This window comes from Sus scrofa, chromosome 13, assembly GCF_054392235.1.
Source record: "Sus scrofa isolate SSC_HxYL_T2T_F1_AM1 chromosome 13, Sscrofa_HxYL_maternal_Yorkshire_Landrace_v2.0, whole genome shotgun sequence".
Lineage (NCBI taxonomy): Eukaryota > Metazoa > Chordata > Mammalia > Artiodactyla > Suidae > Sus > Sus scrofa.
In genome coordinates, this window is record NC_139395.1 from 149439614 (window position 1) to 149446204 (window position 6591).

The window sequence follows — 6591 nt, forward strand, 5'->3', positions numbered from 1 at the left end:
TCTCCACCTAAACCCACACTGCTCAGTCATGATTCAGGTCACTTTGGTTATATTTTCTCACATTTGGTCATTTTTGCTTTTTTTATGGATTGTTGATACCCAGTCTAGACTGACCTCCATTCCTCGGTCACAGATTATTTCCTTCCTACAAAGGACAGGCTCCAGCAGTCAGGTGCGCAGTGATTATCTCATTTCCCCTGCCTGTAATAGCTCTTTGGCCCAGGATGGACACTTTACCCAAGCCAGGAGTTGGGTTTTGTGATCTAATCATCCCTGACTCAGAACTGATTGGAACCAGGGCCATCAATCACTCTCTCAGGAGAGTGATTAATATCTGTATTCCACTGTGGAAGGGGGAGGGGGCGAATAGCCCAATAGACATGTGAGGAGATGTCCTGATGGCTTTGCAGGTCTTTTTTTTTTTTTTTTTTGCTTTTTAGGGCCTCACTCCCATGGCATATGGAGGTTCCCAGGCTAGGGGTCCAATCAGAGCTACAGCTGCCATCCTACACCACAGCCACAGCAACTCAGGATCCAAGCCGCTTCTGCGACCTACCCCACAGCTCACAGCAACTCTGGATCCTTAACCCACTGAGTGAGGCCAGGGATGGAATCAGAAACCTCATGGTTCCTAGTTGGATTCATTTCCACTCCTCCGAGGCAGGAACTCCTGTTCATTATTCTTTATTCTTTAAAAGCTACCTGCCTTCTGTCCTGTTTTGCAGTTCTGCAGACCATTGGGAATGGAAACTGCCTGCCTCATGAAGTGCTAAGTAAGTTTTGTTTGTATCACCTAAATTGTCTTCTTTAATCATTTTTAATGTACATATACACAAAGTTCTCAATTTTCCCTTCAATCAACTTTAAACTTTATATTCCAGCAACCAAAGGAGTTTCAACTAATTTAAAAATAAAAATAAAGATCTGGGAGTTCTCATTGTGGCTCAGCATGTTAAGAACCTTATATAGTTGTCTGTGAGGATGTAGGTTCAATCCCTGGCCATGCTCAGTGGGTTAGGATCCAGGATCCAACATAGGTTGAGGATCTGGCTGAGATGCAGTGTTGCTGTGGCTATGGCATAGGCCAGCAGCTGCAACTCTGTATTTTGTTGGGTGTTTTGTTTTTGTTTTTGTTTTTTGTCTTTTTTTATCTGCGACCTACACCACAGCTCACAGCAACACCGGATCCTTAATCCACTGAGCAAGGTCGGGGATCGAACCCGAAATCTCTTGGTTCCTAGTCGGATATGTTTCCACTGCGCCATGATGGGAAATCCTACAACTCTATTTTGAGCCTTAGCCTGGGAACTTCCATATACCACAGGCATGGCCCTTAAAATAAAAAAGAAAGAAATTAAAAGAAAATAATAAAGATCTAGGAGTTCCCGCCATGGCACAGTGGGTTAAATATCTGACTCCAGGATTTCCTGTTGTGGCTTAATGGTAGCAAACCTGAATAGTATCTACGAGGACATGGGTTCAATCCCTGGCCCCACTCAGTGGGTTGGGGATCTGACATTACCCTGAGCTGTGGTGTAGGTCGAAGATTCAGCTCCGATCTGGTGTTGCTCTGACTGTGACTTAGGGTAAAGCTACAGCTCCAATTGGACCCCTAGCCTGGGAACTTCCATATGCCACAGTGCAGTCTTTAAAAAGACAAAAAAAAAAAAAAAAAAAAAAAAAAGAATCTGCCACAGCTTAGATCACTGCGGAGGTGCAGGTTCAATTCTTGGCCTGGTGCATTGGGTTAAAGGATCCACTTTTGCCGAAGCTGTGTCATGGGGCTGAGATTCAGTCCCATATGCTTCAGATACAGCCATTTAAAAAAAAAAAAAGATCTTCAGACACTGCAAGTTCTAGAATTAACTCTAGAGGAAAACCATTAATATGAATGCTGCCTTACATCGTCATCATTTTATTATTTTTATCGCCAGGCTAGGGGCCAGAAAACTTTAATGGCCACTATCCTCCATCATCAAATGACCTCATCCAGGAGAAAGTTTTTGGAAAACCATACAAAGTAGGCATTGCCAATATCAAGCACCTACAAAAGCATCATATCCCTTCTCGAAATATAGCCAAAGAGTTCAGGGAGACCTTCTTGTAGCTCAATGGTAACGAACCTGACTTGGGTTCGATCCCTGGCCCGGCTCAGTGGGTTAAGGATCTGGCATTACTGGAAACTGCAGTGCAGATCACAGACAAGGTTCAGATCTGGTGTTTCTGTGGCTGTGGCATAGGCCAATAGCCACAGCTCCAATTCAATTCCTAGTCTGGGAACTTCCATATGCCACAGGTGTGGCTCGAAAAAAAAAAGGAAAAAAAAAAACCCAGTGTTCCTTCAATTTCTGCTGTACAATGAAGTGACCTGGCCATGTGTGTATACATGCATATATATATATATATGTGTATATATATACACACACACACACACTTTCTTTTTCATATATACTATCTTCCACCATGTTCTAACCCAAGAGACTGGACACAGTTCCCTGTGCTGTACAGTAGAACCCCATTACTTATCTACTCTAAATATAACAGTTTGCATCTACCAGCTCCAATCTTCCCATTCACCCTCTTCTCTCTCTGCTCTCCCCGGCAAACGCAAATCTGCTCTCCATGTCCATGACCTATTTCTGTTTTGTAGATAGGATCATTTGTGCTGCATTTTAGATTCCACATATAAATGATATCATATGGTATTTGTCTTTCTGACTTAACTTCATTTAGTATGAGAATTGATAGTTCCATCCAAGTTGCTGCAAATGGCATTTTTTGTCCTTTTTTGTGACTGAGTAGTATTTCATTGTATACATGTACCATGTCTTCTTAATCCATTCATCTTTTGATGGACATGGGTTGTTTCCATGTTTGGCTATTGTGAATAGTGCTTCAGTGAGCATATGGGTGCATGTATCTTTTTGAATGAAATGATTGTTTTTTTTTTTTGTCTTTTTAGGGCTGCACCAGTGGTATATGCAGGGTCCCAGGCTAGGGGTCGAATCGGAGCTATAGCCACTGGCCTATATGCGACAGCCACAGCAACACCAGATCCAAGCTGAGGCTGCAACTTACACTACAGGTCATGGCAATGCTGGATCCTTGACGCACTGAGTGAGGCCAGGGATCGAACCTGCATCCTCATGGAGACTAGTCAGGTTCATTACTGCTGAGCCACAACGGGAACTCCCTTAAGTGAAAGTTTTGTCTGGATATATGCCCGGCAGTGGGATTGCTGGATCATATGGTGTATTTAGTTTTCTGAGGAACCTTCAACCATAGTGGTTGTACCAATTTATATTCCCACCAACAGTGTAGGAGGTTCCCTTTTCCCATATCCTCTCCAGCATTTGTTATTTGTTGACTTGTTAATGATGGTCATTCTGACTGGTGTGAGGTGGTACCTCATTGCAGTTTCGATTTGCATTTCTCTAATAAATAGTGATGTTGAGTATTTTTTCATGTGCCTGCTGGCCATCCGTACATCTTCTTTGGAGATTCCTTCCTTTCTTTTTCTTTCTGTCTCTTTCTCCCTTCCTTCCTCTTTCTTTCTTCCTTCCTTTCTCGCTTCCTTCCTTTCTCGCTTCCTTCCTTTCTCTTTTTCTTTCATTTCTTTCTCTTTCTTCCTTTCTCTCTTTCTCCCTTTTTTCCTTCATTCAGGCCAAGTTAGCCTGAAATTTGGCAGTTTCAGTGAAGATCACCTCTATGCATGCAGGCATTAATGTTCCAAATAACTCATGGCTTTTATTGTTCCCACTAGGCTAACTCACCAAACCACGGAGGTCCTACCAGGCATTTGCGCAGCCGGTAACCCCCTGCAGTAAAGTTGCAAAGAATGAATGGGGATTGGAATATGCTGAGTGCCTGCCTTGGCCTGGCATCTGACTTCTGTTCATTCATCACAGTCATCCAACGAGGAGGTTGGTATTTTTCCCGTTTGACAGGTAAAGAGCTTAAGTACAGGGTGGTCAATTAACCTGTTCAGGATCTCACAGGTAAAATGTGAATTCCATCTTAATATGGGACCTGCAACTTGTACTATGCTAAGCACAACCTTCAGCTGAGAGGGGACCTCATTCCCAGGGAAAAAAATTGTAGAGTTTTCCCCCCAGGCCCATAGCAGAGCTCACACTATAGCCTGTGTAAAGAAAATGCTTTGAACAGTCATCTAATGGACTTCCTGTGGGTCTGTTACTTTGGATTGTAGGTGTTAACCTAAAATGATTAAAGAGTTATTTTACTAGCAAAACAAGTTTATTTAGGAACAGCAAAGAACTGCAATTTGGGACATGAAACTTTGGTGGACCACATGCAAATCCCAGAAAGCAAGGGAGAGGAAACTCTTTTATAGAGGAATAGGGAGGTTGAGGAACCATTACAACCAAAAAGTCCATTGGAGGAAACTGAGTGTTTGAAGTATAGTGGCTTTTCATTGGCTGAGCTGTTGCCAGGCAAGGAGAAAAGCTTTCCTTCTCCTAATGGTGGTAGTGAAGGAATGTAACTTCCTGCCAGAGATGTAAGTTAAGTCTCTTCCTATTAGGATCTCTGTTGGAACGTGGATGAGAGCCCCCCTGCCTGGCCTCCTGGCTCCACTTGAGTGAGGTTTCCCTTTATTAATTTTCACCAGGGTTCTACATCGAGAATTCATTGTAACTGCCTTCTGAAGGGGTCAGTGAGAGTGTGAAGGGTTGGATGGACAGGGCTTTGGGCTGGAGGCAGCCCAGCGTGGGGTTCTCATTTCTGCTTCTGATTCCTGTGACATTGGTTTCAAGTCCATAATATGGAAATAAAAATTCTTGTCCATTCCACATCCCAAAGGACAAAGAGGAGGAGAAGTCACTGCCAAGAGTGAGTCCACCAGTGAACCAACACACTGCAGGAGTCCAAGGTCCCCTCTCACCTTTAGCAAGATCCCTATGATAGCAGAAAAAATGTGGCAGATTACAAAATTCAGGCAGAAGCCTCCTCTTCGTGTCTATATGCCTTCCCTAGTTATTCATACCACAAAGCTGCCCTTCCCTGCAGCAGGGGAGAGACCTAGCATGACAAACCCAACTGCCCAAGCCTTATCTAGGTCACCTTGAAGCAAGATAAGCAAGGCTTCAACTTTGTTTTCCAGAGCATAGAACAAAAGGACAGAGATGAGATTAGTCGATCCACTCCCTAATGGCTTCTCACAGATGCTATTAGAGCACTTATGATGCTATCTTGTTTATTTTCTTTTTTGTCTTTTTATGGCCCCACCCTCAGCACATGGAGGTTCCCAGGCCAGGGGTTGCATTTGGAGCTGTAACCGCCACAGCCGCAGCAATGCCATATCCAAGCCGTGTCTGCGACCTACACCACATCTCATGGCAACGCGGGATCCTTAACCCACTGAGCGAGGCCAGGGATTGAACCAGAGACCTCATGATTGCTAGTCAGATTCGTTACCACTGAGCCATGACAGAAACTCCCTATTTTGTTTATTTTCTTGCCTGTCTCCCCCTACTAGTGAACAATGTGTCTGGAATCTTTTCATGTTACACAAGTAAAACATGAATACGTTTTCTGTGTTAAATAAAAATAACAAAACACCACAAAGAGGGCTGAAGTTCTTTTAGTTCAGCACCCCAGTCCTCACCCAAGAGGTAACCTTAGTTAGCAAGATGAATGTAGAGATTTTTCTATGTATTTCACTGGATGGGTGTCATACACATATTTAGCTCACACAAATTCAATTTTACCCCAAACAGAACTCCAAGAGAGAAATTACAATTTAACTAATACCATTCCACATACTGAGCGAATGGCCTGGAGGAGTGTGGGATGAATGGCAGTTCCTCAGTTAAACTGAGGCCCCTCAGTTGTCCTCATACCTCTTATAGTGTGACCATTTCACCCGCTTCAGGATGATTTTAAATGATGTCAAGGGCATTTCTTTCTTTTTTTCTTTCTTTTCTTCTTTTATTATTATTATTATTATTATTATTTTTTGGCTTTTTAGGGCCACACTTGCAGCCTATGGAGTTTCCCAGGCTAGGATTCCAATCGGATCTACAGCTGCCAGCCTACACCACAGCTCACAGCAACACCAGATCCTTAACCCACTGAATGAGGCCAGGGATCGAACCCACAACCTCATGGTTACTAGTCAGATTCGTTTCTGCTGCACCACAGCAGGAACTCCCAGGGTATTTCTGATAATATTTGATTTTTGCCTTAAACGGTAACGTTTGGACCTAATCCCTATAAGACTTGCACTGTGGACACCCACTCATGCTCCTTGGCATACCATGATGCCCCATGCAAGACCTGAAACATAGCGAGAAAGTTCATTCCTCTGGGGGGACCCACAAAACGGAGGCTGCTCAGTGGCCGAGGCCATTAGTCTCAACCAAGTCAGCAGTGCTTATGGGAAAAGCCTCACTGTCAAGGGAAACTTACACTGATCTCAATCTTCCAGCTCAGCTTTAGCTGGTTTAGTAAAAAAAAAAAACGGGGCCTCCTCACTAGTCATGCCATGTTTCACCTTGCCACGGCTATGTTCTATAAAACTCACTCTTGGGAGTTCCTGCTGTGGCACAGTGGTTTACAAATTCCACTGTA